General features: G+C 38.2%; 1 pseudogene; it reads left to right on the top strand.

The window, feature by feature from the left end:
- Positions 1-4,386: 4,386 nt before the first annotated feature.
- Positions 4,387-6,783, top strand: LOC141724861 (7-deoxyloganetic acid glucosyltransferase-like; annotated as a pseudogene).
- Positions 6,784-10,723: the final 3,940 nt, after the last annotated feature.

The following is a 10,723-nucleotide window of genomic DNA, read 5'->3' as shown; positions in this document are numbered from 1 at the left end:
TGGGATCTGAAGCTTTTGTGTCTCGAAGGACCAAGTCTCCGACTTGAAAGTTTTTGACCCGGGACTTCTTGCTGAAGTGCTCTTTTGTTTTTCTTTATACTTTTCCATTCTTGCCACTGCCTGGTCTCGGACTACATCAATTAGCTCAATATTCGTTCTGAGCCCCTCCTCATTTGCTATCTCATCAAAGTTGATTGCTCGATGGGAGGGGGATCCTACTTCAATTGGTAGCATGGCTTCATTTCCATAAGCCAGTTTGAAGGGGGGTTTCTCATGTGCTTGTTCGGGGGCTTGTTCTGTACGCCCAGAGTACATTAGGCAATTCTTCTGGCCATTTGGTTTTGCTTTCTCTGAGCCTTTTCTCGAACCCCCGGAGTAGTATTCGATTAGTTACTTCAACTTGGCCATTCCCTTAAGGGTAGGCTACAGATGACTTCTTGTGCCAGATACCCCGTTCTTGAAGGTAGAATTCGAATTCTGAACCAACGAACTGCGGACCATTATCTGAGACCAGTACTCTCGGGATCCCGAACCTCATTAGAATGTTATCCATGAACTTGATGCAATCTTGCTGGTTTATTATTCTCATGGCTTTTGCTTCTACCCATTTTGTCATATAATCGATTGAGATTAGTAAGTACCTGAGGTCTCCTCTGGCCCTGGGGAATGGTCCCATGATATCAATGCCCCGTACAACAAACGGGATTGGTGACAAGACTGAAGAAGGTAGGACTGGGCTCATTCGTGTCACATTACTGAAAAGCTGGCATTCCTTGCATTTTTTCACGATATCTATTGCATCCTGGTGGATAGTAGGCCAGTAGTACCCTTGTCTTATGATTTTGTGAGCTAGGGCCTTTGCGGACATATGATCCCCGCATATTCCTTCATGAATTTCCATAAGACAGTATTGTGCCTCTCCTGGGCCTATGCACTTCAGGATTGGGGAGGAGAAGGTCCGGTGATAGAGTATACCCTCTTCGATGAAAATTTTTGAAGCTTTTGCTTTTAACCTTTGAGCCTTCCCTTTATCATCCGGGAGCTCTCCCTTCTCCAGGTAGTTAATAAACGGAGTCATCCAATTCAGACTGTTGTCTATTTCCATGACCACTTCAGCTTCTATGCTTGGTTTCTGTAATTCTTCGAAGTAGACGGAGCAATCCAGGTCTGATAAAATTTTGAACAAGTTTAGACAATGTATCAGCTTCTGAATTCTCCTTTCTGCAGATTTGGATGACTTGGGTTTTTGGTATCAAGGCGAGGTAGCTTTGGACCAGAGCCTGGTACTTGGCTAGAATTGGATCCTTGGCTATGTACTCGCCGTTTATTTGCTTTACCACGATCTGGGAGTCGCTGTAGATTTTGAGATTCTGGATCCTGAGTGTTTTTGCTAGCTTCAACCCTGCAATCAAGGCCTCGTACTCTGCCTGGTTATTTGTTGCTGAGAAGCCAAAGGAGATTGCTGTTTGGATTGTGAATCCTTCTGGGCTCTTTAGGATGAGTCCGGCTCCTGATCTTTCATTTGTTGAAGAACCATCAACTTTGAGAGCCCAGACTCATATGTCTTGATCAATGTTTCTTCCAGGGTCAATGCTCATGGGCACAGGCTCTTCTTCGGGGAAATTGCATTCTATGATGAAATCAGCTAGAGCCTGAGCTTTGATTGTGGTTCTTGGAATGAAACTCAAGTTGAACTGACTCAGCTCAACCGCCCAATTTACCAATCTTCCTGAGATATTTAGCTTGTGTATTATCTTCCTTAAGGTTTGGTTAGTTACAACCCGTATCTCCCTTCCCTGGAAGTAGTGTCTGAGCTTCTTGGATGCTGTGATCAAGGCAAAAGCAAACTATTCTAGACTCGGGTATCGGGTCTCCGCATCTTTTAGCACTTGGCTCACATAATAAACTGGTTCTTGTTTTCCGTTCTCTTCCCTGATCAAGGCTGCTCCAACTGCCAGGGCCTCTGCTGATAGGTAAAGGGATAGGGGCTCCCCGGGCTGGGCTTTTGTGAGGACAGGGGGTTGAGAAAGGTACCTTTTGATCTCTTCAAATGCGCTTTGGCATTCTAGGCTCCAATTAACTTCTCTCTTATTGGTTGCTCCTTTTAACAGGTCAAAGAAGGGTAGGCATCTTTCAGCTAACTTTGAGATGAATCTTCTGAGTGCAGCCAGTGACCCTGCTAGCTTCTGTACATCTTTTTGTGTTCTGGGAGGCTTTATTTATTGAATTGCCTTTATCTTTTCTGGGTTAGCCTCAATCCTCCGGTTGCTTATCATGAATCCGAGAAATTTTCCTACCCCTACTCCGAATGTGCACTACTCTGGATTGAGCCTGAGTGAGTATTTTCTCAGGTTGTCGAAGCATTCTCTCAGGTCTCCTATGTGGCCGGGGATGCTTGTAGATTTTGCAATCATGTCGTCGACATATGATTCCAGGTTCCTCCCAATCTGGTCTTTGAAGATTTTATTCATTGCTCTCTGATATGTTGTTCCCGCATTAGTCAATCCGAAAGGCAGCATCACGTAGGCATAGACCGCCCTGTGGCTTATGAAGGCTGTCTTTAGGATGTCCTTGGGATTCATCTTGATCTGGTTTTACCCCGAGTAGGCGTCCATGAAACTTAGCATTACGTGCTAAAAAGTTACGTCGATCAATTGATCAATATTTGGCAAGGGGTAGGGGTCTTTGGGGCATGCACTGTTCAAGTCTGTGTAATCGATACACATTCTCCATTTCCCGTTTGCTTTTTTCACCATCACTACATTTGCCAGCCATTCCGGGTACTTGACTTCGCATATTATTCCAGCTTTGAGTAGTTTCTCAATTTCTTCATCGATTGCTTTCTGCCTTTCTGGGGCAAAAATTTGTTCTCTTTTGCTTGACTGGCTTCCTCTCTGGGTTGACGTGCAAGCTATGCATCGCTATGGATTCATCCAACCCGGGCATGTCTCTTGGTGTCCAAGAAAATATATCAGAGTACCCTCGAAGTAGTGATACCAGGTCTTTTCTGAAATTAGTCTCAAGCCCGGACCCTATCTTTATCTTCTTAGCAGGATCGCTTTCATTGATCAGAATTGTTTCCATTTCTACAGCGGTCTCTATCTTGGATTGATCCATATTTGATACCATCTGCTGGATCCGGGCCTCTGTATTCGTCTTCGTATAAATCTGAGCCTGGGCTGCCATCTCTTTTTTGTTTCTTTCTCCTACTTCAATTATTTCTGGGTTTGTTGCTTGCACAGTAGGGTTGGTCTGGCCAAAGCCTAAGCTCAACTCAATATCTTCTGTGACTTGACTGCTTTTTTGCTCTTCTGAGCTTGGTTTGGTTGCTTTTGGATCTGAGAGGTCTGAACTTCTTTTCTCGCATCATCCCTTGAGTGTGGGCGATGTTTCTTGATACTTTGTTATTTCCGGAGTACAACAGCCTTTCTCTTGTTGTCATGATGAGTTTCAGCCATTACCAGAGCCTGGCTATAGCATCTTTCAGCTACCTCATAGCCCCCCTTGATTTCTCCTACCCCGGTTGGAGTTGGGAACTTGATTTTCAAGTGTGATATGTAGGTGATTGCTTGGATCCTGGTCAAGGCTGAGCGCCCGATTATGCCGTTGTAGGATGAGGGAGTATTAATCACGTAGAACTTTATCACATGGGTAACTTGGTTTGGGACCGATCCAAATATGACTGGAAAGTATAAGGTTCCCTTGAAGAATCTGGATTTGGTTAAGTCATTGTAATAATATATCTGAGCTATATGTTCGAAGTAGTTGAGGTGCTCTTCCGGATCCCCCAGTCCATCGAAAGAGTCAAAGTTATAGTGTTTGAGATTTTTCTGTCGAGGGATGGCTTCTAGGGAGTGGCTGAAGGGCGTGAGGGTCTCCCCAACTTCCAACCCGGAATCTTTCTCCATTTTCCTCTGGAGCTCATAAATCATGTCTTTAAGGTCCTTCTGGCCCTCCTCTTCGTCATCAGAAATGAGTTCGGGGGTAGGGTCCCTCCGAGTTCTTTTGCCTTTTGTTTTAGCTAGGAGCCTCTCCTCCTCCAGCTGCATTCTTTTCTGAATTTTTTGCTCCAGCTTTGCCTCTTCTTCCTTTCTTATCTGTTCTCTGATTTCTTCTAACTTTTTCTTTCTGGTTGCTTCTGTCTCCTTCTTACTAGGCTCTTTTTGATTCTTTTTTGCCTTAGTTCCGATTCGGTCGAAGACAGATCTCCTGGATTGCTGAGAATCCTCGGACTCTTCTTGCTCATCATCTTGTTCAAATTCTATCTGAGCCCGGGCTTGTTCGTCTCTGTAGAGCCTGATTGCTTCAGCAAGTTCATGGCTTGTTAAATTGGCCATATGCTCCTCTGCAACTGGAACATTGGTGTACTTGTACTGATTGAGTTCTATGACATTTCTGGCATTCTGGGATGTTAATAGCCTTTCCAAGACCGGGGTGTGCTGTGTCAATGGTTTCTCTTGGAGGGTCTCTCGATCTCCCCCAGGTTCATGAGCCTGAGAGTGGTCCTGATCCTGGACTTGGGTACTGGCGGAGGGCCTACCAGCCGTACTTTTTCCTGCTCTTGCCATTACCACAATTGTACAAACAACTGACCAAGATTTGAGGCTACAAATGTGGATCCGAGGTTGCTTTTTTGAAGACTACAAGAAATTTCCAGAATAACAGCAAGCAAACTTTCCGGGCTTTGCTAACAATAATACTAAACAAGAACAGCAGGCTGTAGAACACAAAAGAAAATATGCAAGCTAAAACATTTCTGGGTTTTAAAATTATCAAGACTATTAAACCCCAGGCTTCAAGACTATCAAGATTATCAAACCCTAAACAACCAAAACTTAACAAACAAGAGCGGGCTCACACAAACGTGGCCTAAAGTAACGAGCTCACACAAACGTGGATAAAATGAACATTCATATTCAAGAAGGGGTTTGGTTGTTTGTGTTCTTACAGGCTTAAAAGTGGACTCTCCTAAGAGTTTGCTGATGAAGATGAATCCAGGGGCACCGAGACCCAAGAATGGAGACCCCTCCTTCTAGCGCCAAATGATAACTCCGGTGAGCGGGCGGCTCCGTCCGATGCCGTTCCTGGACCTTCTGGGTATGGATGAGGTGTGGCTGCTGGTTGGGCGCCTACAAAACAACTCCAGAAGGGGGGTTTAGCTCCCACGGCGCCTCCGGTGTAAAAATAAGAACAAGGCTTTAGAGAGTATGAAGATGTATGTGTGTAATGGAAAGGTTGCTGTGTATGTATGAGTATATGAGAGAGTGTGAGTGTGTAAGAGTGTATATATTTTCCAACCCCTAAACCCTTCAGTCTTGGGGGTATATATAGCCCAAAGGTAGGGTTTAGGGGTGGTTACCTCTAAATCAGGGCCGTTGGATCTTGGGAGCAGAGGACGACTGGCTTGGGTGGATTGCTTACACGTGTCCAGGGGAAGACCACCTCCAGAGTGTCCTAACGGCCTTCTGACACGCGTCGTGCTTGTCTGGTGCGTTGGTTGTTGATAGCTGTCATAGTCACGTGCCCACGTACCCTTCCTTGGCGGGTTGTGGGATGTGCATGTGTTTGCTGGGACCCCCCTCATGGCTGTCTTAGCGTTGACCCGGATCCGGGTAGGTAGGTGGTCCGGGATCCGGGTTGGGTCCGGATCCGGGTCGTGGGACGGACCCGGGCATGGTCCCTCCTTCTGATTGCTCTGGGAGAGGGGGGTCTCGATCTTTTAGGTCCAGGTTGAATCATAGCGGGGTTTCTTATACCCTATCAATTGGAGCTTGAAACAACTTCCTCAACAACGGGCTCTTCAAACAGCTTAACGGAAGTGGACAGGAGCTGCATCAAGTGGCTCGAGGAGAAACCAGTAAAGTCAGTCATATATGTCAGTTTTGGAAGTCTTGCCACGGTATCCAAAGAGCAGCTCACGGAATTTTGGTATGGTCATGTGGGTAATTAGGATAGACTTACTGGCTGACAATGAAGAAAAAGTATTTCCTAAAGAACTGGAGGAGGGAACGAAGGCAAGAGGTTATACGGTAACTTGGGCTCCACGAGAAGAGGTTCTAGCTCACCCTGCAATAGGTGGATTCTTGACTCATAGTGGATGTAACTCCACTTTGGAAAGTATATACGAAGGGGTGCCAATGATCTGTTGGCCATTTGCTGTTGATCAACAGATAAATAGTAGATTTCTAGGGGAGGTTTGGAATCTTGGATTTGACATAAAAGACACTTGTGATAGATCTATTGTAGAAAAAAGCTGTTGGAGATCTTATGGGGGTGAGGAAGGAAGAGTTTGCAAAATCATCCAAAGAAATGGCTACATTGTCTAGGAAAGCTGTGAATGGAGGTGGAAGCTCCCACTATAATTTGAACAAGTTGATCAAGGACATTAAGATGATGAATGTGGCTGCAAATCATGCCTGAATTCGGATATCCTAATTTGGTTCTTTTGCAAAACCCACTCATTGCAAACCTGTTATATGAGTAATAATTAGCAGGCAGCGGTGTTGGCTAGCCCTGTTAGATTTATTGGCAAACGAACAATCTCTGTTAAGTTAATTCCTTCCCAGGTAGAGTTATGTGGTTCTTGTACACTTCTTTATGATAAGAAATGGCTGGTAAGTTCTACATAAGCTACAATCAAATGTTAATATTTTCAATGTACTTGGAAGCTAGCACCAGCGATGAATATAGCTTATCATCAGACCTTCTCAAATCCTAATTTTAATTCAGGAAATTATCATAAACTTGAGAAACTGGGCAATGGATTAGTTTTTAAAGGTAAAAGAGGACAAGTTTTATTGCACTGTTCAAATATTACCACTACCGTCTCCCAAGATGTGCTTGATTTCTTCTTTCTGATAAATTTTATTTATCTGCACTTTCTAATTTCTAATTTGTGTCACGGTGTCCAGGAAAAATCTGAAACTAATCAAACCGCAAGTGCACCGGCATACGTGAATAGAGGGTAAGTACTGGTCGAACCACAAAGAATGCGAATCAAGTTTTCTATTTAATAAGCTAACAAAAGCAATTAACTATCACTTAAAAATATCACTTTTAAAAAATCTAAGGAACGGATTTTATCAGCTAAACACAGAAATCATGGCATAAACATGAATTTTTAATAACAAATAAACACATAAGTATTCGGAGTAAAGACATCCAATGACTCCAAATCAAGTTACATTCAAAATCATAAAAGTATTTCACATTCATTTTACCAATTAAATCAAACTCTCAAAATCACATGGGTCTTAACTATACGAACTTCCAACTCTACTTGTGTGGTTGACATACAAATACTCACATAGACATGATATTGGAGATAAATAATCTATAAAACAAACATATAACAATTAAAGCGCATATACCATGATATCGAGTCTTTTTAGCCAATTACATCGGCCCATCCGCCCTTTAGAAAGGGTTTAGCTAAACATCATCGAGACCATCATGATATCAAAAAAATAAAAAACTCATACAAAGAATCGAGACGAACTTGAAGCTTTTATTAATAATAAAATTATGCTTTGAGTGGAGAAAGATGAAGAGAGATACAATAGAGAGGTAAGAGATAAGATATGTGTGAGATGCAAGAGGTGAGAGGTAAAATGTGAGAGGTAAGAGGTGATTATACAATGAGGCTAAGAGATATATTTATACTAAAAAGTTACACATCTATTCTCTTTATTAATAAGCCAAATCATGTATAATTTGGTTCTTAAAGTACCAAAGTACCAAATTTTGGTACTTAACTCACAACTTCTATTCTTTATTAACTTTGTTTTTATTTGTAAGTTTTATTTTCTTTTTAGTTAGCGTTCATCCAATCGTCTTTATAATTTATAAAATAAAAATATTTTTTATACGATTTGTAAATTATATTAAAAATTTATTAAGTTATGTTAAATTAAGTAAAATAACTTATATTTATTTTTAATTTTAGAAAAACTACAAACTACTAACACGAATTGACTTGTATTCTCTTTGAACTTTATTTATTTATAAATTATATTAAAAATTTATTAAGTTACGTTAAATTAAGTAAAATAACATATATTTACTTTTATTTTGAAAAACTACTAACTACAAAATAAACTATTAGCACGAATTGACTTCTATTATCTGTAAACTCAATTTCCTGTAGTATTATTTTAAAAATAATTAAGTAATAGCAAATGACTTTAGTAATATTTATTAATTTATAAACTGAAAATTATTGATTTAACGACCGTATTTGATACTGTCCATCACAACGTTTATATACTTTAAATTAAAAAAACATATTTTAACAATAACAAATTTATGGCCTCTATTTAGATTATATTTACTAATATTAAATTAAGTTTAATAACATCTATTTACTTTTAATTTGTAAATTAATTTTTATCGATAATTAAGTTATATTAAATAAACTATACTGAAAAGGCTAATTATAAGATAATTATCAAATTATATTAATTAATATTAATTTTTCTAAAAAAACAGATATTTGGTTCATAAGATAGAGATACAATTCGTTTCACAAAAATAAAACTAATGTATTAGATTTTTTTTATATCAAGTAAAATAATGCAAAATTAGAATTATAGTGGAAAATTTCATAACTGATTCGATTCTTTTTAACTACATAACTGTTTTTTGCAAGTAACAATTTAATATTTGATATTAATATATTAATTTTAATTCGTGTTTCACACGAATTATGAATAATTCTCTACAAATATTAATTCAATATTCGTAGTCTCGGTCTCGTATTTCGCACGGGTTATCAACTATCTATATTAATAAGCGAAACCATGTTTAGGTCCCAAATCTTGATATTCACTAGAAAATTATACAACTATTTTTAAAATTTTATGTAATAAAATCTCAACTGACAAAAATTAACTTTTACTCTCTGTAAATTTTATTTTCCTTAATTTTTTATTTGTTGCTGAACATCCAAGCGTCAGTTTACTTTAAAATAATCGTATTAGTAAGTTAACATGTCAGATTTATATAAGTAAATAATTAGGTGCATGCATAACTAGAACTATATGGTGAAATTTTAGAGTTACACTTAACTTCGATTTTTTTAACTACATATTTTAAAAGCATTTTATATATTATATTTAGATCTGTATTTTACACAGATTATGAGTTTCAGTTTATGCAAATAATAATGTGATACTATTATTTTTATATTTCGGGTCCGTGCTTGGCACGGGTTACCAACTAGTTAACATTAATTACAAAAATCTCTTAATTGATTTACAGCGATTCTCGTGATCACGTGCTTGCACCACTTTTCCTTTTAAAAAGATTTCTGCTTGATTCTTCACAATCATGTTGACTTCTTATAACATGTCGTAATATTCTGACCTATGGCCCAATTTTTTCCATTTAACGAAAACTTCGAAAAATCTTCTTTAATACCTGCATAATCAGAAAAACCGAAAAATCAAACGTTAAAAGGGAAATAACGTACTAACTAATTAAAATATTATACTAATGATATATAATAAAAATATGTTATCAAATTTCCCCATGTCAAAACCAAGCTCATCATTTAAATTAAAGAAAAACCTAACTCACTGTCGTAGGAATCACGGGTACTTTTAGTTGTACCAACCTATTAAACTCGTAGACGATCTCTACAAGAGGAGGGTTGTCTTCTAAGGGTTTACTGAATATATACCCATAAAATTTTTATTACATTAACTGGATTGTAACTCCATCTCTTAGCATTCATTGGTGTTAACTCGACTATTTTTAGAAAAAATATGTGCCAAATACTCTTAACATAATACATGTCCACTTGCCCCACTTAAACATTGTCAAGACTTTCAAGGTGTGTTTGAAATCCGTCTATGCTGTTTTAGAAGTGGATAAATTATTTTCTCTTTTTCAACCAGTATTGAACTGACTCAATCTCTATCAAAATAAGTGTCTAGCCAAATTCACCTTTTTCTATTTATTTATTTCTTTTTTCTTTTTTATTGAAGGTGCAATTTATGATTCCTTGGATTTCAATATTACCCATATAACGACTTTGATTCAATAACTCCCAAACCAGATGATCATATGACATTAGTTTTTGAGACACCCCTAAGGACTTAATTACTCGAGTAACAAAGGTCACAAAAGAAGACTAGTCAATTGACTACTTATGACCATTTTTTTTCTTTTTTAGCAAAGGCATGATTCGACATTGTTCTAACATGTGCGTTCTCTCTCCCGTATCGAAAACTATCTCACCCATCTTTTTGACAAAGACCTTATGAATAGTATGTGACATTTCAGAATACAAGGTAAAATCTAAGTGTGACACAAGTTTGTGAAGATCACCATACTTAATAAAATTCAAATCGTCTATAGGCACTATATATATAAGATTTTTGAGAAACAGTCAATATCAGCTAGTAACTAAGGTCAAGAGTAGACAAACTCATATATATTTTTTTATTTTTTTGTTTCAATTTTTTTTAAATTTTTTGAGCAAACAAAATAACAGGATCAAAGCTATACACAATTAACTCCCCCTATATAAAAAATCTACATTATCCTCAATATAAAAAAATGATACATAATTGAGATAGATGTGTACCATTCTTTCATCAGGGTGAAGGAGGAGAAAATTAAGAGGTCATTATCAATCTTGTATTAAAAATAAGAGAAAAAATTATACAAAACATATTATACAAAATATACATGTCTCCCCAATATCAAGTTTTGACTACTA

The sequence above is a fragment of the Apium graveolens genome, chromosome 5 (assembly GCF_009905375.1).
Source record: "Apium graveolens cultivar Ventura chromosome 5, ASM990537v1, whole genome shotgun sequence".
NCBI classification, from domain to species: Eukaryota; Viridiplantae; Streptophyta; class Magnoliopsida; order Apiales; family Apiaceae; genus Apium; species Apium graveolens.
The sequence above is the reverse complement of the archived record's forward strand: the minus strand, read 5'-3'. Positions and strand labels throughout refer to the sequence as shown.